Source organism: Ahaetulla prasina, chromosome 7 (genome assembly GCF_028640845.1).
Source record: "Ahaetulla prasina isolate Xishuangbanna chromosome 7, ASM2864084v1, whole genome shotgun sequence".
In the NCBI taxonomy this organism is placed as follows: domain Eukaryota; kingdom Metazoa; phylum Chordata; class Lepidosauria; order Squamata; family Colubridae; genus Ahaetulla; species Ahaetulla prasina.
In genome coordinates, this window is record NC_080545.1 from 65081409 (window position 1) to 65105962 (window position 24554).

General features: G+C 38.1%; 1 protein-coding gene across 3 annotated transcripts in view; it reads left to right on the top strand.

The window, feature by feature from the left end:
- Positions 1 to 24554, top strand: part of TCF20 (transcription factor 20) — a 192608-nt gene that overhangs the window by 48395 nt on the left and 119659 nt on the right. Inside the window, exon 2 of one of the 3 annotated variants that reach the window (XM_058191633.1) lies at positions 16164 to 16230. The exons of the other annotated variants lie outside the window; for them this stretch is intronic. The gene's annotated coding sequence lies outside the window, so the exon portion shown is untranslated. The remainder of the gene's footprint in view (positions 1 to 16163; positions 16231 to 24554) is intronic. 3 annotated transcript variants of the gene reach the window in all.

Sequence of the window (24554 nt, forward strand, 5' to 3'; positions counted from 1 at the left end):
AAGCTTTTTAGAATATTATACAAATTTATATCTTAAAGATAATATATTGAATAGGGATATTGATAATTATTTGAAGGAATATAAGGTTAAAAATTTAACTTTAGAACAAGCGGATGAACTGAATCGGCCTATAACCTCTGAAGAAATTATTTTGGTAATTAAACAATTAAAATGGGAAAACTCCTGGTACGGATGGGCTCACAGTTAGTTATTATAGGAATTTACAGGATGAGATGTTAGGTCCACTTAAGGAATTATTTAATCAGATACAACTAGGAGAATTCCCCTCATGGAGAACCTCTTTTATTTCATTGATACCAAAGAGGAACAGGATTGTTCTAAACCTGGGAATTATAGGCCAATCTCACTTTTAAATAATGATTATAAGATTTTTGTTAAAATAATAGCTAATAGATTAATGTTAATTCTGCAGCGAAGAATTCATAATGATCAATCTGGATTTATAAAAGGGAGACAGATGAGGAATAATGTTAGGCAGATTGTTAATTTACTGGAGTACTTAGAAAAGAAAAATTTTATTCCAGCAGCATTTATTTTTCTCGATGCAGAGAAAGCTTTTGATCGATTGCATTGGGATTTTTTATTTAAATTAATAGAAAAGATGCAATTTGGAGATGGTTTTTAAGAATAATTAGGGCAATTTATGGAGAGCAAACAGCACAGATTATAATCAATGGTATCTTAACAGAACCTTTTAAGATTGCGAAAGGAACAAGACAGGGATGTCCTTTATCACCATTATTGTTTATTTTAACTCTAGAACCATTATTGGATAAAATACGAGAAATAAAGGAGATAGAGGGAATTAGAGTTAGACAGTATGAATATAAGTTAAGAGCTTTTGCAGATGATTTGGTGATTACTTTAACAAACCCTATAAATTCTACTAAATCTTTGTTGGAAATAATTGATCAATATGGGAATGTTTCAGGGTTTAAGGTAAATCAGAAAAAGACAAAAGTGATAATAAAAAATATGGCCAGACAACAGAAAGAAAGACTAGAGGAAATAACAGGATTTGAAATTGTAAAGAAGGTTAAGTACTTAGGGGTTTATATTACATCGTCAAATGTGAAATTGTATAAGAATAACTGAGGTTTTATGGCAAAAAGTTCAGAAGGAGTTGATTGTTTGGAAAAAATTGCAATTATCTTTGCTGGGGAGAATTGCTGCTATTAAAATGAATGTTTTACCTAGATTTTTATTCCTCTTTCAGATATACCAATAATTAAGAAAGATAAGAATCTTGAGGAATGGCAGAAGGGAATTAACAAATTCATATGGGAAGGTAAAAAAGCTAGGGTTAAAATGAAAATAATTCAAGATTCTCGGGAAAGGGGAGGTTTAAAAATGTCTAATTTTAAATTATATTATGAAGCAGCTGCTCTCTCTGCAATAAGTGATTGGTTTAATTTAACAGAGGACAGAATTTTGAATATAGAAGGTTATGATTTGCTATATGGATGGCATGCATATTTAATTTATGACAAAAACGTGGATAAGGCCTTTAAATGTTGTACCTTGATGAAGGTATCTTTTCTTTTATGTACACTGAGAGCATATGCACCAAGACAAATTCCTTGTGTGTCCAATCACACTTGGCCAATAAAATTCTATTCTATTCTATTCTATTCTAAAAATCATGTGCTAAGAAATGCCCTTCTGCGTGTTTGGAAAAAATACTCTTATAAACTAAATTATAAGGTTCCTATATGGGCAAGTCCTAGACATACAATAGAAAATATAAATATAGAACAGAATCAGGAAATGATTACATATAAAGATCTTTTGTATACTGAAAGAGGTAATTTGCAGTTAAAATCTCTGCAAGTATTAAGAGAGGAAGGGAAAAATTATACTTGGTTTCAATATGAGCAACTACGTGCTAGATGGAAGGAAGATCAGAAAATTGGTATAGAGCAGAACGAGGGAAATTTGGTAAAGCAAATTAGAAATCAGTCTCAGGAGCATATAAAGAGATTGTATAATGTGTTACTTGAAATAGATTCTGAAAGGGACTTGGTAAAGGACTGTATGATAAAGTGGGCACAAAATTTTCAGGAGCCAATATTATTGGAAACTTGGGGAAAAATTTGGGTTAGAAATGTTAAATTCACGCAGGCACAGAATCTGAAGGAAAATTTTTATAAAATGTTTTATAGATGGCATCTAGATCCTAAAAAATTATCGTGTATGTATCCAGATATGCAAGCAAAATGTTGGAGATGTAATTGTGATGACGCTACATATTTTCACATTTGGTGGACTTGTAAGGACATAAAGGCCTTTTGGATAAAAATTTGGTGGATTTTACAAAATGTTTTGAAAAGAAGATAAAGTTCCTGCCGCAATTTTTCTTGTTGGGAATTATTACGGATTGTACAGTAATTGAGACTAAATTGATTTTAAATCTAATAACAGCAGCAAGATTACTAATAGGCCAATACGGGAAGAAAAAAGAAGTACCTACAATAGAAGAATGGATATTGAAGGTTGCCAATTTGGCTGAGATGGCGAAGATATCAGCCTTTTTGAAAGACAATACGCAAGAAAGATACTTAAAGGAATGGAAAAAATGGATTGACTATATTCAACGTAGATATCAAACTAAGAGTTATCAGACTGTTTTGAATGATTATGATGTATTATTTTGATTGTTTTGGGGAAGTTAGGAATTGATGATTGTAGGGGTATAATTAAGTTGGGATGAAAAATTTTTAGCATATGTTTGTTTTATTTTTAACTATACCTTGTGCCCGTTCCGGGAAGTCGGGGGGGGGAGGGGGGTTGTGAAGGGAGGGGAGAGGAGGGGGGGAAAGGGGGAAAAAAATTTTGTAAAACTTTTTGAATAAAAAAAAAAAACTAGCTTTGTGGTGGATATGCTATCCAGGAGCCACATGAAGAACAACATCTGCATTTATGAACACCAAGAAAACGTACATATTTTATTTGTAGTCATGTAAAATTTCATTATAATTATTAAATTGTTCCTGAAAATTCATTAACAACTGATTTGGGTTTAGAGTACATCCAAGAAACTACAGTAATAAGTTAGGTCCTCTTTTGGCATACTCTTCACCTTCAATTTTATCTTTACAATTTATATTGATATTGATTGTTTCCTGATTGCTTATTTGCAACCTATAACTATCATTAAGTGTTGTATCATTAAGTGTTAAATTTGTACCCTATGACTATCATTAAGTGTTGTAAGTGTCGTACCTTGGTGAAGGTATTTTTTCTTTTATGTACACTGAGAGCATATGCAGCATGTGTCCAATCATACTTGGCCAATAAAAAATTGTATTGTATTGTATTGTATTATATTGTATTCTATTCTATTCTATTCTATTCTATTCTATTCTATTCTATTCTATTCTATTCTATTCTATTCTATTCTATTCTATTCTATTCAACCTCAAATGAAATATGGGAGTATAATGAATTAAGGGGGTCTATTAATTCTGAGTGATTTACTGGTTACTGGGGAACTTTTAAATAGTCAAACGCCAATCATCAAGCATAAGATAACTTAAGCACATACAGGGTGAGGAAGAATGTCATCTGTAGCAGGAAATAGCTGCTATGTTCAGTCTTGTTCATGTGTTCCAGTCTGAGTGTATGCAGACTGTGCCATTTTTCTGGGGATCTGATAAAGTTGTTGCACACTGTTGGTGCAATGTGTTTCACATTGGTCCATATTTTTCTTTTTGACTTTATAAGACTAATACCATCTTGACTTTAATACACTGTTACAGGATAGACCAGTTGTTCCCAGTGTGTGGTCCGTGGACCCTGGGGGGCCACGATGTCATCACAGGTGATCTGTGAAGCCTCGAAAAAATGTTATGAATTAAGTCTTGGTGATCTGTGGCCATGATCTGTGGCCACAAAAGATATTTAAAGTGGGTCCCTGATGAAGAAAAGGTTGAGAAGCATTGGGATGGACTAATTCCTCTATAGGAATTATCTTTAAAATTCCTATTTCTGTATTATTTTTGGTGATGTGTTCTACATGGTGCACTACAGGTAGACCTTGACTTACAACAGTTCGCTTAATGACTGTTTGAAGTTAAAAGGGCACTGAAAAAAGTGACTTAGGACCATTTTTAACACTTATGATTGCTGCAGCATCCCCTTGGTCACGTGATTTACATTTGGATGCTTGACAACTGACTGACATTTATGATGGCTGCAGTGTCCCAGGATCATTTGCAGCCTTCTGACAAGCAAAGCCAATGGGGAAACCAGATTCACTTAACAACCGTGTTACTAATTTAACAACTGCAGTGATTCACTTAACAAATGTGGCAAGTAAAGTTGTAAAATGGGCTAAGATTCACTTAACAAATTTTTAACTCAGCAACAGAAATAGAATTTTTTTTTTATAGAATAGAATAGAATTTTTTTATTGGCCAAGTGTGATTGGACACACAAGGAATTTTTCTTGGTGCATATGTTCGCAGTGTACATAAAAGAAAAGATACGTTCATCAAGGTACGACATTTACAACGCAATTGATGGTCAATATATCAATATAAATCACAAGGATTGCCAGCAACAAGTTATTATTGGGCTCAATTGCAATTGTCAGTTGAGGACTACCTGTAGTTCCATTATGACAGGTATCTTTCGGCTTAGAAGGCTATTTGATCATATGATATAAATTTGAGCTCATATTTCTGACTTTATACCAGGTGTGAACTGTGTATAAATTCTGGCTGCCAAATATACAAAGCACTTGAGGAACTGTTGGAAAAGAAGCAGGCTTTGGACATTTCAGTAAACTATTTTTGAAATCTGTTACATCAACAGCAGTATCAGTTTTAGGACATGCTGCATGGCTATTAATTTGCAAAGCCTTACACAGAAACAGATTACAGTCCATGGCGAAAAGGCACAGTTCCAGAAAAAACATCCATTGTTATCCCTGTGTTTTTCAATTTTTCAAGTATGAGAGGCAGCTGCAAAATGTCTTACTGTTCTTGAATTTATGGCATTTTAGGAGATCAGTTTTGTTGTCTGTACATACTCTTTGCCATGTTTAGAGCCAGTTTGGTTGAATAGTTAAGGCATGAGGCTAGAAATCAGGACTTTTGAGTTCTAGTCCTACCTTAGTATGAAAGCCAGTCATTTTCTCCCAGCTCAATCTATTCCAGGGTTGTGTGGGGAAAATTGGAGAAGGAAGGAGTTTTAGATATGCTTGCCACCTTGAGTTATTTATTAAAAAAAACAAGCAGAATAAAAATAAGTAAATAAAAAGGGGGCCTTAAGCTATCTATGTGTAAAATGACTTGAACACCAGCTGAAGTTTCTCTGACCTGGTTTGCTGCCTTTTCTACCTATAAATGTTTAGTTGGGTGACTGAAGCCTTTTAGCAACTACCTGCAATCCTATTAACATTCCTCGGTCTTGTTACAGGTCTTTGATCAGTTCATAGTGGATTTTTTTTAAGGGAGGTTGCATCTATAGTTTTTGGATAAAGTCTTTCCAAAGTGCCAACAACCTACATGTTCTTCCTAAGTCGGGTGTTGGTAACCCGTGGCTCCAGAGCTGCATGCGGCTCTTTCATCCCTCTGCTGCTGCTCCCTGTCGCCCTGTTGTGGCAGAGGGATGAAAGAGCTGTCACCCTGTCACAGCAGTGGTGGTGGCTGGAGCCTTAGTGCGGGAGCGAAGTGCCCCTGCACTTGCCGAAACAGCATTCTGCCTTCATCATGGTGCATTTGCTGTTGCTGTCTCCATGGTCTGTCTGCTGCTCTTGCAGCGCCTTGCGTAGCAGAGTGAAATTTAGTGCACTTCACAATGGGGGATACAGGGTCTCCTCCTTCTGGAGCCCATTATGATGCAGAGCGGCAGCAGCGGCGGCTTGCTCTTGCCTCCCGGATGTCAGTTCCTTTTCCTGCAGAGCCCCGAGTGTTGTGATGCACTGCTTCCCCGCCAGCTGGCTGGTCTTCAGCTCTCCACCAACTAGCTGATCATCAGCGAGCTACTCCTGGGCTTGTCAGCCTCCAGATGTCAGATTCCCATCAGTTCAGGGGTTCCTTCCCCCCACCAGGGGAGGGAGGGAGAGAGAGAGAGAGAGAGAGTGTGTAGTGGGAGTGAGTGACGTCGAGTTGGCCATTTCCACCCAGGTTTTGTGGCTCCCGGTGTTTTCTTTTCTGTGGGAAATGGGTCCAAATGGCTCTTTGAGTGTCTAAGTTTTCAGACCCCTGTCCTAAGTGAAAAGTCCAAAAGAGCTCATAGCTGAAAAGTTTAAGGGGAAGACCCCAACTATTTTTTTCATGCGAGCCTAGGAAAGAAGAAATAAATAAAATTCTAGTAGTGGTACATTAAGAAACTGAATGGAAATGGACTGGAGTTTCTAGTTAAGTGCTTCAGGCATGTTTGTAATCCTACTTGAGACAAGCTGATATATATTTGCAGCATGTACAATCTCATAACAGTAACTGAAGAAAGGAAGTAGAGTGCAACTATACTTCATCTGACACAAGAAGATTACATTTTATAATATCAGAAAAGCATTTGTGACTGAAAGAGTAATGGAGGAGGTAATTCTCCATAAGAAAGAGAATCAAAGAAATAAGCCCAGTGCACAACAATGACAGTCAAAAACAAAGAAAATAAAAGATATTTTCATTATTGTTACTCAGAAACAGTTATCAGCCTCTCATGGATGAAATAGGCCCTGAGTCTTCAGGGAAGAAAAAAGAGACACTGTGAGTCCCTGAAGGGCAGACTGCACACAGTTTTATTCTGCAAGAAGATAAATCAGTAACACCACTGATAATTATTTCTTCTTGCTAATCCATGTAGGGACAAATGATGTTGCAATTACAACCATATCACTGTAAATTTTGAAATTCTGGGAAGGAAAGTTAAGAACCTCGTAAACTGAGATGGAATTCTTATCTATCTTTCTAATCCATGCAAGGTGCTGGAAAAGAAGAGTTCTTTAAATAATATTGATAGAATACATTGATGTCTGGATCCCATGTTATAGTTGTATGCTGAATAGTTGTGCACTATAGACAGAAGTGGTAGTGTTGCTGCAATAGAACCCATTAAGCCACTCAATGACAAAGAATAATATTCTCATAAAATCCATGGGTTTACTTATATATTGATTCTCAGAGTATAAGAAATAAAATTAGTTCCATATCCTAGCATTTGAAGAAAAACATGATTTAGAAGGTAGAATGGAAACATAACAAGATCTCTTCCATAAATGACACACATAGCATCTGAACAATAAAATTTATTCAAATGTAAAGAAGCCATAGAAAGAGAAAATAATTTGCACAATATGTTAGAACTATCTTCCTCTGTCAGAAACCCAAATGAATTAATTGGATAATCATAGGTATTTTCTGGAATTAAATCAGGGCCAGATTGAGAACAATTGATGCCCTAAACATAGTTAAACAATGGTGCCTCTTTGCCCTTTCATTGCTTAAAATCTGACACAACATTAAGACTCAAAAAGTGCTAAAAAAAACCCAGTCCAGTGTGGCAGTGAAAGAGTTAAAGATGTAATGGGGGGGGGGAAACCCATGTGGTGTCCCCCTTATCTTGGGGCCTTGCCTTATGCACATATTTAGTTTCCTTAACTGTTAATCCAGGACTAGCCAAATAAGTGGAAAAACAATAAAAGCAAAATTAGTATAGTTGTCTACAATTGCAGGTTCAACTATGTTCAATATATGGGTGATGTTTTCTAAAACTAAAATACGGATCTTTCAAACAAGCCTGAACTAATAGTGGTAGGGGACTTGAATTACCTCTACATCTGTTGAGAGAGAAACATTGCCAAGTATGGTCCTTTCAGTCAGTTCCCAAATTGTTAACCTATTTTTCTTTAGAGAAGGAAAGATGAATTGGAGGGTAAGCAATCTTTCACTTCATATTAACCAAAAGGGAAAACTAAGTCAACAAAATGAACAAAAAAAATGAACATGGAGGAATCATTATCATACATTCAAGGATAACTAAAACAGTGCAATTGAATTTGTATGGACTTCAAAAAACTAGATTTTAATAAATTCACAACATAAATAATTAGATTCCACATCAGAAAACTAATGGGAAAAGAAGCTTTAGATGAATAGATATTTTTAAAACTTTTATTTGCAGTACTTTTTTAAAAAAAAGATGCAAACAATTCCTCTGGGAAAAAAGGAAGCAGAAGCAGCTATTTCTGAAAATAGAAAATACATAAAGTGAAAAGTGGGACAGATCACTAAGGAAGAAGCGATAAAGGAAAACTTTATTTAAAATAAAATATATTTTATTATATAAAATATATAGAGGGGGACAAAAAACTATTTTCCCTCCCAGTTTGTAACCGTCGGTTTAAATATACATTTATTCCGCTATCCATGTCTTCTGAAATATTCTATAACCTATGATAATTAGGGTGTTGGAAGGAAAATCCTGGTTCAGTTCCAAGCTGGGAGAAAGACACTGGAAACATGGAGGCTGATTGGAAAGATGGTTTATGGATGAAGCAGAACCACATGGTTTGTGGTTTTGGGCAGCTGACAAAATGGAGTTGAGAGGGGGGTGTTTATACCTTCTCTTAGCTTTGTATTTGAGCTTCCTGTTCCTGTGCAAGAACATGTATTCTATTGGCTGTTGTCAGATTCCTATAAGGTTATGTAGAGGTCATAGCTAGCTCTATAGACAAAAGAGGAAATGCAAATCCTAGGTGCTTGTCTGAGCTAATCTGGTCAACCTCTGGTTTACTGTTTATCTGAGCTCCCAGGTTTGGACTGCTCTGGGATGGTGCAATGAAGGGGCTTGTGTTCTGAAAGGGTGTTGGGCAATTCCTATTGTGGCTTAATGGTTTTCGTCCTTTGTTGAATCTTGGGTGAGGGGCTGCTTCTAATCCTACCATTCTGCCTTTGTTTCAAAATATCCTGTCTCGAATGGATTACCAAATCTGCATTTCTAAAAGCTGGCCTCCTCAGTTTCTGCTTGGAGCAGGGAAAGGGGGCTAGTTTCTAAATAGGCTAGCTCAACCTTTCTTAATGGGCATAAATATCTGCTGGGGGCTATTAAGAAAGACTGAGTCTGCTTTCGGTCTTTAAGAGCATGTTTCTCCATTTCTCCTTTAGGGAAATATAATATTTTTATATTTTTTAATATTTTGAAAAATATTTTTAATATTTAATAAATAACTTTTTAATATTTCCAAAAATATTTCATTCTTCTGGGGAGTAGGTGCTGACTTTCTACAAGGGGAAAGGGGGTTGTCTGTCAGAAATGGATTTTTTGTGCTAATAGCAAAGAAGTCTGATTTCTAAAATCTGTTGCATATCTATTTTTAAAAAAAATCAAATGTTTGGCTTGTATAACTGAGAAGGAAGGAAATAGTTTACACATTTAATATAGATTAGGCAGGGGATTGTATTTAATTTGTAAAATTGTTGACTACATTTCTTGCCTTGATAGCTGAAATACTGTCTTAGATATTAAATAAAATTATCCTGGTTACTTCAATTAATCCAGGGAGGGGGGTGGTGTTCAACTAGTCTACTACATATTATTCCCAGGAAAAGGAGGTTGATTAAACTCGGAAGATAATCAAGAACAAGGCAATAGTATTTTACCTTAGAGAGTAATTTAAGAGAAGTGGAAGCCAGAGAAGATGACAGGAGATCTGAAAGTTGTGGAAATATTTGCAGCCTTGATCTGAAAACAGCAGAACTGTATGGCATGGAAAATTTCTACAGATTTCTGCAGAATGTAATGCTATATAACTCATGTCAAAAGGTGAAAGGAGAAAGCAAATTGCAGAGGCTTTCTGAGCCTGTGTCAGGATCTTACAGGGTGGATTTGATTTAAATCAAGTTGATTTAAATCATGATTTTTAAAGAGCAACTGTCACCTCTGTCCTGCAGCGGCTCTTCCTCTGACCCACTGTTGACTTATTGACAGTCCCAATGTTGCGGATTATATAGCCTCATGCTACATAACTAAGCTCCATTCATGCTGAACAATGTATTATTTTTTTTGTATAAGTTTTTATTGATTGTTTAGTTTCCCCCCCTCCACACATACACAATTTATGAACAGAGTATTGGCCATATCATATCTTATACAGTTCAATATATTCAAATATATTTTACTCAGTTACAGTTTTTGCCAAAATATTATTTTTTAATAGTTTTTTATTCATTTCCTAATATTTCCTTGGTCATTTTATTAAATCACATCTTCTTTTGCCCTCAAGTTCTAATTTCTCCATTTTTATTCATATTCATTCCCTTTCATTCTTTTTTGTTAACTATTTCAATTTTTATCCTAATATATTCAAATATTTTCGGAGTTGTCTTTCCTCCATTTCCTTTTCACAGCAATCCTTTTTCTCCTTTCACTTCTTTTTTCCCTCCTTTGTTCGTACCTCCTTTCTTCTCTCGTCCCCTTCTCTACTTCCTGTTCCTTTCTCCTCCGCCCTACTACCTCCCTATCTGACCTTCTTTCCTACTCTTATTTCCCCTACCTTACCTCCTCTCCTCTTCCCTTTCTTCTTTCTCTCTCCCTCCTTCTCCCTTTCCATCTCTCTTCTTATCTCTCTCCATTGCTGTATTTATTTTCAATATTTCTAGTGTCCAGACAACCTTGATTTTCTCACTTATTATACATATTTCAAACCTCCTCTCCTATATTTTAACATTGTTTTCATCTTATTCCATTTATATCATATAGTCAATTATACAACTTTCCACCTCTTATTTTAACATTTCGGTTCACAATTCAACACTTATTATTTTCTTCCAATAGTGGACATCATTTACTAACATTTCAATTTTATTCCCTTTTACATCTTAATTTCATTCATTTTCATTTATAAACCATGCTGTCTTTCATATTTCATCTGCTGGATTTTCCATTCTTTTATATGTTTAAAATTTATTTCTTTACCATCAATTTTAATTCTCTCTCATTCCATGCATTCTCAGACATAAAAAAAAGAAAACATATCTATCACTACTTTAATTTCTTTGCTTCTGTTCATTTTTCTCCTATTTTTAACCATTTTCTTTCAGTCTCTCCCAGATCTCATCTCTTAATATTTTTCTCCCTTTCTCCCATTCTTTCATCTTCTTCTTTCTCCCTTTCTTGCATCCTCTTTTCCACCTTTCTCTAACTTTTAATATTCCCCCTCAATTTTTCTCTATTTCCTCCTCTTCTCTTTATTCTATCAATGCTAATCCCAGTGTAATCGTCTGTTTTTTTCACTCTTTTAATTTTCCCCCTCAATCTTTTCTTTTTTCCTTCCCCCCTCTTTTTTAAGATTTCTTTCCCTTTCTCCATTTTTATTTTTTCATTATCAATCCCAATATGATAATCTATATTATCCTCACTGCTTTCTTTTTCAGCATTATATCTCATAATTTCCTCATCTTCTCTTTTTTTATTTTTAAGCCACAGTTCTGCTTGTTTGTTCCCATTAATAGATTCTCGAACCATCTGAAACATTTCCCATAATTCCTCCCAGTTCTCCATATTTTCAATATGAGGAGAAAAAACTTTTTAAATTTATTTATCTTAACTTATATATAGTCCAAATTCAAATTTATTACTTTAACTTAGTCCAAATTCAAGTCCGTGTAATATCCCTTTTCTTCTTTTCTTCTTTGTTTCTGCAAATGTCCAATTCAAATATACTTTTAATCTGTTCCAATTAAAGTCCACTCCCTTTTTTTACACTTACAGCAGCTGTATAAACAACGCCTCCTCCTGACTTTCCCATGTTGATCTAAATGATGTGATACTTTCTTTCCTCCAGCAGATGTCTCTCTCCAATTCACAAATGCTTCAGCAACAAAATGTCTCTTGTTAATCCACAAAATTAGTTACTTCCTATCTTAATCCTTTTGTTAGCAACCGATGTTTCCTTCAAATTCCTGTCACTTTTAGTATTTTAGTTTCTTCCAAAGTCAGTTTTAAATTCAGATGGAAAGTTTCATTTTGGAGTTTTAATTACAAAGTTCTGCTTTACCTTTTATATTCTTCTATTTGTATTTCCAAATGCCAATTAGCCACTAGTTTCAAATTGAAGACTTCTTTTAAGCTTTGATCAGTTTTCTTCTTACCTATGAGTTGGCAAAACACTCCTCCAGTAAGAATACTCCATTCAATTGCCGCTCCTGCTCAGATCTCTTTGTGTGGCCACCCCAGCTTGTGACAGCTCTAATGACTGTCTTCCCGTGCTGTTGAGTCGGAGGCTAATGTCGGCGCTCCAGGGAATTTGCTGCTTCCCTGTTTGTGCCAATCCGTGCCTCCCTTCTTCACTGTTTCTCCAAGACAGCTATGGTCCATAAAGGAGCCCCAGGGAACCGCCATCCCGCAGCGACGTTGGCTATGCCCCCTCCCAACAATGTATTAATCATTAATGTATCTTAAATAGAAAACTATCTTTAGATAGATTTTTCCTCCTAAAGCATTTTATTAAAATACATTTGATAAAAATAAAAAAAATCCTATTTAAATAAAAACTGATTTTTAATTTTTTTTAAAAAAAAATCATCAATTTTTAAAAATTATTTTTGGATATACATCAATATCATATGAACAGTGAGGCATCTGGGTATCAATAATAATAATAACAACAACAATAACAACATTACATTGCACTACAAATTAATGCCATGAAAGCGAAGATACAAAAATCCACTGACAATCCAAACTGCTGACTTTGCAACAAAGTTGAAACTGCTTCACACTTAATATGTGAGTGCCGCAAAATCGTGCAAACTGATTACAAAGCTAGACATGATCAATTTGCTAAATTACTCCCCTGGTCATTATGTAAAAAATACGACATACCTGTATCCGAAAAGTCATGGGAGCACAAAGTGGAAAAATATACCAAAAATGAGACAGTGAAGATCTTGTGGGACTTTTGAATACAGATGGATTATCATTTGGAATATAACACACCAGATATCATGGTTGTCGAGGGCCAAAGCATACAGTTTATTGATATCACTGTACCAGGAGACGCCAGAGTCAAAGAAAAAGAACTGGAAAAAATGACAAAATATTGTGACCTGGCCATTAAAACTACACGGCTATGAATGAAACATATAACAGTGATACCCATTGTCATCGGGGCACTTGATATCATGTCCAAGAATTTTACAAAACACATCAAGAAATTGCAGCTTCCTGCAATAACACCAGTGGAATTACAAAAAACTATGCTACTTGGAGCATCATATATTTTAAAAAGATCTTGGTTGATATATAGGATGCTGGCAGCAACCATATCAACCATTAGCACCAGTCAATCGTATTTGTGACACATTTTTAAATGTTCAGTTGACTGAGTTTCAAGTTTAATGAATAAAAGAAATAATTTGTTACATTAATCATACTTATTTAATTGTGATGTTATTATACACATTTATATAAAAGTGTGTTCATTTGTTCCTTTGTTCAGTGTTTTTGTGCGCCATTCTAATAACAAACATATTATTTAATCATACATAGTGATAACATCTAATCTTTACATCTAACTATTACTTTTAGTATATTATATAAAAATATGTATAATAATATTCCCCCTTGATCTTGTTTCTGCCTCTATTCTAGCTCTCAATAAAGCCAATCTTATATTAAACAGCATTCCCTTTCTACCCATAATCTCTTGCCCGCTTTAGTATTTCAATTCTTATTCATTTTTTGGCTTGCCTCTCAAACCTCCTCCCTTGGTTCTTTGTCTCTGTCTACACATCTTTCCTATTAAACCCAAATATGTCTTCCATCTCTACTATCTTTTGCTGCCGTACCTCCAGAGGATCTGCCTTATCTTCTCTTCAAAAATATCTTTATTTGTATTCAATCCCATTTTTTGATCTCTTAATATATATTGTCCCTTATTTGATAATAAGTCTTTATTGACTTCTCCTTCTCTTCTTGTTTTATTCATTGATTTATCTGTTCTGTCGTTTCCTCTGGTGTTTTTATTATATCCTCTATTTTCTGTGTTTTATTATATTTATTCCTTGTCCCTTGTTGAACATTTTCTGATTTCCCCACAATGTCATACATTAAGTCTTTTATCTCCCTGTGGTTCTTTATCAACAGATCATAAGTACTTTGGAGCATCAACACCATTTCTTTTTGAAATCCACTCATCTCCCCTTAATGCAACATCTTAGTCTGGTTTTGATAGGTCCAAATATTACTCAATAGCCTGTCAGTAGGCTGTCACTGCCCCAAAGTCTTAATTGTCTATGGCCTCAGAAAGCCAGCTTAGAAACCATTTGCTCAATCCTAGTGTTGCTCCTCAGGGAAATGCAATAGTTATAGTTCTTTGTGTCCCACAGTTAGTCAATTAGTTTCATTTAGGTAATCCAGGAAGATTTCCAAATGTCTCCTTAAGTCCACTCTGTAAATTCAGTCATAGATCCTGGCATTTAAAAGTTACTTTCTTTAGATATCTTCCATAATCTCACAGTTAAACTTCCAATAACCATGAAGTAGACAGATATAGAACAGCAGATAGCACAGCAGTCCTTCAGGTGTTATTTATTTCCACTTTTTTCCCCCTTTGTCTTATCAGTACTTCCCAAGGTTGTAGGAGTTTAGCATATATTCCATTCACCAGTAGATGGCGTCTTCAGCTTAAATTTCAACATTGCACAAAATCTAACAAATATTTATTTCAGTTTTTTTGCAAATAGTCAATATTCAGACAAATAATTCCAGCACTTTAAAATACCTTACCAAAATATTGCCAATAAAGTATAAAAATCCAATCTTTCTATATTTTAAAGATTTTGTGCTCTCTTTTTAGTTCCTTTTCTTTCGGGTCTATAATTTTTCTCTCTGTAATTATTTGCTGTTTTGACAAGCATTTCAAAGAGTCTCTTTTCCAGGGTTTATTTTCTTTGGGCTTAGGTTCTAGGTAAAAAAAGAATCACCTCACCTAGTTCCAGTCACTGTTCATCTGCACTGCTCCAGCACATTCTTTGTTTCTTCAGCTGCCCCAGCTTCGCAGCAGCCATAATGGCTGCCTCTCCCCTTTTTCGTTGGATGGGAGGGAATCCCTGGGTCCAGCTGGAGAGCTACCGCTCTCTACAACCTGCAGGGTGCCCCTTCTTTCTTTGTCACCCCTACAGGGTTACTTTAGCCTCTTGGGGGGCCCTCCAACAAGGAGGATTTGGCGCAAGTTCGTGGAGCCTTGCTCCTCGCGTTCAATCTCACCACGATGTCGAACCGGAAGCCGCCCCCCAAAACATCATCGATTTTTATTCACCCTGGGATCTTACTACATAAAGCTACCAAAAGAGACAGCCATTGTTACTTGCTGATAAGTTGACTGGAAGGTGCCATGAGTTGGAAGCAAAATTACGTCGATCACTTTAAAAAAAAACCAACCCTCCACTCAGCAATAATGAAAATTAAGTGATGGTGGTTGATTATCTCTACTTTTTTTTTGTTTCTATGGGTTTTTTAAAAATCTCAGATAAAGAATTCTTTTTCTGGGGGAGGAGAGCCAAATTTTGTGAGTGTCAAAAACTGGCAATGAAATATTTTCTTGCTTCTTTTCTCTAGTAGACTTGAGAAAGTGCTGTTTCAAAGTGATTTGAAACTTGTGTATCCCAGTTTGTAGTACTTGGGGTTTTTTTTTTTATGTGTGTGTGTGTGTGTGTGTTTTCAAATCAGTGTTTACTCTTGGTGATTGCCTGGACAAGCTCCAACTTGGCAACATTTCAGAAGTAGCTTACCATTGCCTGCTTTCTAAGACTTACAGAGTGACTGGTTCAGGATCACCCAGCTGCTTTTATGCCTGAAGTGGGACTAGAGCTCACAGTTTCCTGGTTTCTAGCCTGGTACCTTAACCACTACAGCAAACTGGCTCTTAGTACTTGTTTTATCTAATTTATTTATTTATTTATTTATTTATTTATTACATTTATATGCTGTCCACCTCACCAATAAGGCGACAGTGGATTATATGTTGAGAGATAAAGGCTGTCCCAACATCACCCAATGAATTTTATCGCTAGATGAGATATGCTCCTATGAGATAAAATCAATATTTGCATGACGTTATCTATTTTTATACAGAAAAATAAACACATTGTAATGTAATCCACACCTTATAGAGTTTCTTCTTCTTTTTTTAGTGTTTTCTTCTGGTTCTCTTTCACAATGAGGATCAAAGAACTTTTGCTTTCTTTATAAAGGATAAAGGTATGATTTTAATGGAATGTTTATCATAATAATATTTAAAATATAACTTTTTATTATACTAGTAAAAAGAATAGATATATAATTTGCTGTGAGATTTAAAAGCCATTTCCTATATCATGAACATTAACATATAAAATTTGTACATGATAACATATGTTCCATCCACTTTTTTTTTTACAGAATTGTATACTTAGGATGCCAGGATTAGGAATTGTTTCAAGTCATATACAGGTAGTCCCGATTTACAACAGTTCATTTAGTGATAGTCAAAGTTACAGTGGCACTGAATAAAGTGACTTATAACTGTTTTTCATACTTCCAACTGTTGCAGCACCCCATGGTCATATGATCAAAATTCAGATGCTTGGCAACTGGTTCATATTTATGACAGTTGCAGTGTCTTGGGGTTATGTGACCAGCTTTTCCAACCTGTCAAGCAAAGTCAATGGGAAATCCAGATTTACTTAACAACCATGTTACCAACTTAACAAATGCAATGAATGGCAAAACAACAACAGTGTTTAACAACAGTGGCAAAAAAGTCGTAAAATGGGCAAACTCACTTAACAAATGTTTCATTTAACAACATAATTTTTGAGCTCAATTGTGGTCATAACTCAAGGACTATTAATATAATGTTAAACATTATTTGATGTTGTATTAAGTGTAATGTATCCATTAATCAGGAATGTGTAAACCTATAAAAATGTCTTGCATAATAAATAGAGCAAATATGAAAAAAGAAACCTTAAATTGAATAGAATTCATTTATATTTCTTAGTATATTTCCGGATTCATTCCCAAACACTGGTCTTACTCATTGTTAAATTATAGTGTATTAATCTGTATAAAATTTCAATGCGATATGAAGAAAAAACAATATTTAAAACACATCAACATTTTCAGACTGTTACAACAAACCATTTCTCACTCTGCCTTGTAGAATCAACTTTTCAAAATCCCATATTTTGCAGCTTCTATGGCAATTCTTTCAAGAGGAGGAAAAAAGTGGAAATAATGTATATTACCCATATCATAATTCTGTGTATAGTTGTCCTCTTTTGAGGCTGTCAGAATTGATTCTAGTGATTCCAATGAAATAAAAAAGATACTGGATAATTCCATGTGAATTTAAAGATTCATATGGAATATTTTACCAAAAAGCGTAAGGTCAGTAAAAAAGAAAGAGAATCACAGGTTAATATGAAATAGCAATAAACTATCTCAGGAAGTAAAGGTAGGTCTGCAGGATCTTTCCCTATATTTTCTTCCACTTATTCATTATTGCCCTCTCCCCAAATCTGTTTTGTTCCCTAAATTGGATTAAAAGGTGCAGGAACTATCTATAATCAGTAAGTCACAATGACCACCTTATAAGAATTGCTGTTAAATCGGCCATTTCGAGACCTACTGTCTCAAAGACAATGAAATTGGTAAAGTAGGATTTATATTTAAGGCAAGATAACTAAGACTCAGTGGGTGCTGAGAATGCAAGGAGATAGAAGGTTTTTCTTTGACTAGCAAGAACTGGTGGAAAAACTTGATGGACTTTGATCCAGCTTCTTAGAGTCTCTAGAACAGTGATGGTTAGCCTTTTCTGGACTAAGTGCCCAAAACGTGTGTGTGTGTGTGTGTGCGTGCGTGTGCAGCCGAACCCCCAAAATGCAATGCATGTGCGCGCACCCTGCATGCACCCCTGTGCATGCACGCATGGGCCCCCGCACATACCTCTCCCCCTGCACATACATGCATGCCCCCTGCACATACCCCACCCCCACGCATGCGCGTTGGCCCCCTGTGCGCACCTCATGCTTCCGCACATGTTCGTGCAGCCCTCCACACATGCCCCAACCCCACACATGCGTGGCAGAGACCCGAAGACCAGCTGGCCAGTGGGAGGGGGTGTGCACATGTGCAGCGGATCTGAAATGGGTTGACGGCTCATGTGCCATCAGAGAGGGCGCTGCGTGCCACCTCTGGCACACGTGCCATAGGTTCACCATCACGGCTCTAGAAGAAACTAAGAATTTGGTACAGAGCCTTCAGCAATTGGTGGCCCTTCCTGTCAATGGGCATCTGTAGCTGCCTTGTAGGACTGTTTAGTCTGCTCCAGATTCTGTTTCAAGAGGGCTTGGGCAGCCAGCTGCTGTTACAAAAATCCACTGGTTCTGCAACAGAGGCTTCCTCCCTTGAAGCTGCCATTTCAGGTATCTGAAAGGGGGTCATAGCAATCAATGTATGGAGAATGTTACTATTCAAAAATTCTGCTGGGGAAACAATGAGGGCCAGTTATCTTGACTGTAGGTGCAGTAACATCGTAAGTATTGCTAAAGCAGCTGGTTAGTTTTCTCAGCCTCATTATTTGTGGCAGGATGATGGGCTGAGGACAAGCTGACCTGGATGTTCAAATGTTGGAACAGTGCCCTCCAGAATGTGGAAGTACATTGACTGCCTCTGTCTGATATCAGTCTGGATATCATGCCTCTATAGCAAAAGATGTAGTCCAAAAAGAGTTACACTATTTCTTTGGCAGTAGGCAAATAGTTGCAAGGAATAAAATGAGCCATTTTGGTAAATAGATCCACTACATATTTATAACCATGGATTGGAGGTAGGTCAGTAATAAAAACCTATAAAAACTTATTACTATATGTCAAGGATGGGGTAGTATTGGAAGCAATTGTAAGAGCCCTATTGCCTTCTGATGTTACATAGCCCTTGATGTTGACTATCATTTTCAATCACCATAAATTTATTACTGTTCAATGTCTTGAACAGTCACCCATGCTCCGCTCTCTGATTATCATGGCAAAGCTGCAAAACATCTTCTCTCAAAAATGGGAGAACTAGTATTCTTCCCTTGTGCTTCAAAGTCCCTCCTTCTACTAAAAAAGGGGACACATTACCTCATCCATCTGGGCCCATGAGAACTGTTCAGTGGGTTGCTATGTCATGATCCTGGCAATTAAGTCCCTGGGGCATTCATGTGGCTCCCAAGACTTCAGTTGCATGGGAATTTGCCAGAAATTAGGAGGTTGTAAAATGCTTGCAGTAACTGGTGCATGGGGTGTTTGTGAGTACTCAGGTTTACATAAAAGTGTATCTTATTTATTTATTTATTTATTTATTAATTTTTTATACCGCCCTTCTCCCGAAGGACTCAGGGCGGTGTACAGCCAGAGTAAAAACAAAGATGTATACAATTTAAAACAACATTTAAAAAGAGCAAATTTTAAAGGCTGATTATTAAAATTTAAGTTAAAAAGTTAAAAATATTAAGAAACCCAATTAAAATACATCACTAATTATGCCAGTCCCGCTTTAATGAATAAATATGTTTTGAGCTCACGACGGAAGGTCCGAAGATCAGGCACTTGACGCATGCCGGGGGGAAGTTCGTTCCAGAACGTCACTGCCCCCACAGAGAAGGCCCTACTCCTGGGGGCCGCCAGCCGACACTGTTTGGCGGACGGCACCCTGAGGAGACCCTCTCTGTGCGAGCATACGGGTCGGTGGGAGGCAAAGGGTAACAGCAGGCGGTCTCGTAAGTACCCGGGTCCTAAGCCATGGAGCGCTTTAAAGATAGTTACCAAAATCTTGAAGCGCACCCGAAAGACCACAGGAAGCCAGTGCAAGCTACGGAGCAGCGATGTCACGTGGGAGCCACGAGCGGCTCCCGTTACTACTCGCGCAGCCGCATTCTGGACTAACTGCAGCCTCCGGGTGCACCTCAAGGGCAGCCCCATGTAGAGAGCATTGCAATAATCCAGCCTAGACGTAACCAGAGCGTGAGTGACCGTGCATAAGGCATCCCGGCATCAATTTTTTTGAGCCTGGGACATATTGAATATCAAAGTCAAATTGGGATAAAAACTGACTCCATCTCTATCTCATAAACTGACTCTATCTCATTTCCCTTGAAGAAAGTGGCTTAATCTGTTGCATTATTTCCAGATTCTTATGGTCTGTATTTACTACTGTGGACCAATGCATGCCAAAAAATCTCTTCATTGGTCAAAAGTTGATTTAATTGCTAATAGTTCTGGGGAAATCAATGTTCTGGAGTAAAACACACAAAGCAAAAGGTAGTTTTTCCCTCTTCCTGCAAGAGGATTATACCGATAGCCACATCGGAGGCATCAGGACAATAAATTTCGGATGGATCAAGATGCTAAAAAAGGGATTGTTATACAAAGAGTTATTTTAATTCCTGAAATGTCACCACCTGCTATGTCCTCATCCAAGTAAATTTCACTCCTTTTTTAAACAGCTGATTTAGGGACTGAATCCTTTGCACAAAGCTTGGAATAAACTTTCTATAATGTTTGCAAAGCCTAAGAAACTCTGAACATCCTTTGTGTTCTGCCATGGAAGCACTGTGCATTTTCTGGAGATCCATTTGGACTCTATGTGTGGAAATATGGTAACCCAAGAAATCTAACTGCTTGAAATCAAATGCAACTTTTCTAATTTAGCAGAGGTGATTTTCCCTCAATCTATTCAAGACTTGCACATGGGGATCAGGCAGTGTTTCATCTTCAGAGTAGATTAAGATGTCAACCAGAAAAATCATCTCAGATCTTTCAATTACCGTATTTTTCAGAGTATAAGACGCACCTTAATTTTGGGGGAGGAAAACAAGAAAAAAAGAATTCTGCCTCTGCCTACAAGCATCAGGATCCTCATGGCATCCTCACTTCCATTCGGATTTTGATAACGGGTAGCACAGAACTTTTTATCAGTTTAAAACAAATCCTATCACTCTGTTTAACTGGAGTGGGTAGGGTGTGGTGGGGGATGATTTTCATGAGGGCAGAAGAGGGACTTGGCACCAAAGGCTCCACACTCGAGACGCCCCGTCTTCCTACCTATAGCTGGAGGTGTTGAAAGCCTGGCTTTCTTGCAGCAAGGCCTCATAGAGACATAGCACTTCAGTCCTCCTGGACGCTGCCATCTCGTAAACACAGTGCCGGTCTTCCCAGCAAGCCCCCTGTGCCTTTGCTGCCTTGGTTGGACCCTGATTCCGGAAGCAGCCAGGGGAAGCGCGGAGGTCGGGACTTGCTTGGTGAAGCAGGCGCTGCGCAAGGGACAAAAGGCAAGGTGCTGCCACCCAAAAACATTGTTGCCGTGATCTCTGCTGGCTAGAGATCTCTGCTGCCTCCCCAGTTCCAAATGTGGGGTGTGCAGAGGCAAAGAAAGAGCATCGCGTTTTTGGGCGGTTCCAGGCAGCGGAGGTCATGGCAACAGTTTTCGGGTATATCAGAAAAAATCTGGTTCATAAATCTAGAAAACACCACTCCTAACCCAAACAGCATTATGGTGTGTACAAACTACCTGGTTTTGAATGCAGTTAAAATTTCATGGCCCTCTTTGATTCTGATGAGATTGTACACATTTTGAAGATCCAACTTGTGTAAAAATGCAGGCACTTTACAATCTATCCAATGTCCGATATGAGAAGGTAGTGGTCCCTTACTGTAATGGAATTAAGGATCTTGTAGTTGGGGATGATTCTCATTGCGACCTCACCTTTTGGGTTTGAGGAATCTGGGTCTTGCTTCTTAAGAATGAAGAAGATTGGCAATGAAGCCAGTGACTTTGAAGGTCTGATAATGTTCTGTCTCCATCCTCACTCTGGAGTAACAAGCTGGCCTACAGCCAGTGGGTTCACGGCTCCTATCAGTCCTGGCCGAGAAAACGCAGCTGCCTGCCAAAAATTTCAAACAGATTAAGACTTCAGCTCACTTCGACACGGTTCAGCTAATTTGCTTCCCGTGGAACTGAGAGCAGTCCCAAAGCTCCTTATATATCCTTTGATGACGCCGCCTCTCTAATCTTCTGAAGCGCAGGTCGATCCAGGCTTGATTAGTATGATTATCAGCTGCGTCTGAGGGCGTAGCCTGAGGAAGGGAGGAATCAGGGGATGTCGGCCTCATTACGTCCTCCGACTGGCCTGATTCTGGCTCCTGGAGCCGAGCCAAAGAAATTGGTGTTTCTGAGGTAAGCCTTACTGGCCCTTCCCCCTCACTCTCGGAGTCACTTTCGGGTATGGGGCCAGGTTTGGGAGCTGGAGCCACAACAGATAAAAACCTTTTTGTGGGTTAAATACTACTTTAAAATTGATATCTCCTTAGCCAACATGGGATACTGTCTCTTAGTGGGGAATTTAGTGCCCCCCCCAGACCAAATCAATAGCACGATTGCAGTTTTTAATTGCAGCAGAAGGGCTGCTTCTTTCTTCTTCCTTGAATATATCTGTGAAATTTGTGTACTTAGTAACTTTGCCTCTCCCCCTCTGGGGCTTTCCTCTGCTTGACACAAAGGTGTTGTTGGCTGAATATGGTGCAATTGGCAAGCTGGGTGATAAAGACAAAGATCCTATTTCCCAATTTATTGTGGAGTGGTGAAGCTTCAGCCACTCTGATCCTAAGATGTGAAGATGGTCCATGACATAAAGGGGTAACAGTTCCGTACATTAAACTAATGTCATCTGCAGTGGGATTATGTTTTCCATACTTGGGACCACTTTTAAGACTTGGCCATCTACTAGCATTGGAGTAATCAGATTAACTGTGGGGATCTGCAGGGCTTTGACTATTGTGAAATCTATAAAATTTGCTGTTGCTCCAGAATCCACTAATGCAATGAGCCCTTCTTCCTACCCATGTAATGACCTCCCCAGTGTCAGCATGGAGGAAGATGAACCTGTTTCAGGCACGTCTGGAGGGGAACTGGTTAATGGCTCCAAGCAGCCATTTGACGGGGATTTGGCTCAAGCACAGCTGCAGCAGCACAGCCCTGAGGCTTCAGACAGAGAAAGCATGCAGCTGCAGCAGTGATGAAATCTGAACCGGTTTACTACCGGTTCGCTGGCTGCACATACGTAGTGCGCACCACGCACCAAATGCAATGTGTGCGTGCGTGCAGTACGCCAAAAGGCAGCATGGGGTAAGTAGAACAGCATGGGGGGGCGGAGGGGTGATCAGCTGTAACACCCGATCTTTTTTTTATTAGGCCTATTCATCTGAATAGGTTGTAAAAAATGCTTTTAAAAGTAAAAAAAAAAGGCCCTAACGATCATGCGGCTCAGCTGGGATCGTCAGAGCCCCTTTTTTTTACCTTTTAACAGCATTTTTTAAAAGAAGTGGCAAGAAGGGGAGCGGGCAACCTGGTGGGCATGGGTGGGGGGGGTGTCCAGGGATTTTTGATACCGGTTCTCTGAACCACTCACCGCCATCGCTACTGGATCCGAACCGGGAGCATTTCACCCCTGAGCTGCAGCCTGTCAGTGATGAGGAACAGGAACTGCCTTCTGCATGTAGGGCAGAGAAAAGGCAGGAGCAGAGAAGGACAGCCAGATTACTCCTGAGGAGAAAACCTCGCCCTTCTTGATAGGCTGCACCAGAAGCTGGCTATTTAGCCCAGAAGACAGATGAAATTGATGCTGGGAAGGTGTTCGTTTCCTAGCTGTGTGTTTTCTGGTTGTTGTGATTCTTGCCACATTTGGATTGATATCATACCTTGACTTGGATCGTGTGTTGTGAACTCTGGACTTTTCTTGCCTCATGAACCCTCTTGTATTGTGGATTTAATTTTGCCTGGTGGGTTTATTTTGATTGGGAAACTTTCAAGTGCCTTGTGGCCTCATTGGCCATTGCTCTGTAGAATAGCATTGGTCTGCTTGTGAGTGGACTTAATTGGGACAGTTCTGGGTTTTTGGTGAAGGGAGCTTTGGGAGAATATTAATAAACCCACTAAATCACGGGTGGGTGGGTGGGTGAGAGGGGTGGGAACACACAGCCCACGGAGTAAGGTCAAAATAAGAAATTTATAGCAACATACCTTATTTAGATAGCATCAAGCCTTCTTTCGTGATTGATTAATCTCTCCTATAATTTAGCTGTTGCAAGAGTGGCTGTTGTTGTTTCCCTGGGCTTAGACTGCACACAGTGCAATGCGCTCCTTTGCTATGGCTGGATAGTCTTTCCCCTCTTCTGAGGCTCTGGTAGGGTAGGTTCTTAGTAGATGCCCAGATTCTCCACAGTAAAAACAGAGTGTCAAGTCTCTTTATCTCTATCTTTCTTCAGCAGCTGCTGCTCTCCTTTCTGGGTTTCTCCCCTCCACCCCCAAATTCAGTTCCCATTGGCATCAGTGAGGGAAAGGTTGAATAATGAGTCTTTGAATTCTGCTGTCTTTGCTGTTCAAACTGGCTTTGAATCTCTTTCAAGTGAGAGTGTATGATCACACAAAGTTGGTAGATTTTGCCTAGATTTTGAGGAACTCCCAGTTGCTGTGGCTGCCGGAGCAACCAAAAGTGCTGGCTG